We start from the raw sequence: 980 nt of genomic DNA on the forward strand, positions 1-980 counted from the left end.
AAAAAAAACCCAACAGAGCTGCACGCCTTTCCTCACTTATTGAGCCAATCTGATAATTGTTTCTACGAATAACATCAGCTCACGATTGCAGAGCCGCCGCTGGCACTCAGGGCATCTCCTGCGCATCAGGGCGGGGTTCCTTAGCCGGACACGCGCTCATCTGCATCAGGTATTTTGTCCCTGAGGATGACTCCCAGTGGCAAAGATTTCTTGACAGGGATGTGCAAACAGGAAGCCCACAGGAAGACCCCAGCGCTGTCTTTTCCGACAGGGATGGGTGTCAGGCAGCAGTTACACTTGTAAATATGCATGGAAAAGGAACAAATGGTCAAGCGTAATCTTCCAAAAGCATTTCAGTGGCATAGAAGTCAGAGTCCCTTTTTCAAAAGTGAAGAGAGCTGTGGCTTGGATCCCACGAGGTACACGGGTCCCAAACTTCTTGGTTTCGAGGGAGAAATCAGGCACCCAATTATTCTGATGGATCTGAGCCTTTACCTGCCCAGAAGTTGGGACCAAACTCAGAACCCGTCCTTCCAGTTACCCATTTAAGACTAAAGGCATCGATTCCCACCAGTTAAGTCTCCAAGGTACCCGCATGGGGTAACCAACCCCATCCGAGAGCATCGCGTGACGAGTGTCTGTATTCATGGGCTACTTCACGTTATCCCATGCCAAGTATCCCTCTCTGTCCCACCTGGGTGCAGAACAGACCTGCTCCGGAAGCATCCTACAAAAGAGTTTGGCTCGGCACGCTAAAAGCTAAAGCTTGCCATGCTAAAGCTAAAGCTAAAGGGATGTTCGCCTCCGGATGCCAGAAGGGAAACAAACAAACAAACAAATAAATAAAACTAAGCCTTTAACACTAACCCCGTGCTCAGAAACCGGCGGAACCGGCCGGATTTTGAGCCCAGTTTGGGGGAAAGCGGCGGCGGGGCGGGGAGCGGGGGGAGGTTGAGGGAACGGGGCCGGTGGTGCCCCCC

The sequence above is a fragment of the Charadrius vociferus genome, unplaced genomic scaffold, assembly GCF_000708025.1.
Source record: "Charadrius vociferus isolate BGI_N301 unplaced genomic scaffold, ASM70802v2 scaffold493, whole genome shotgun sequence".
NCBI classification, from domain to species: Eukaryota; Metazoa; Chordata; class Aves; order Charadriiformes; family Charadriidae; genus Charadrius; species Charadrius vociferus.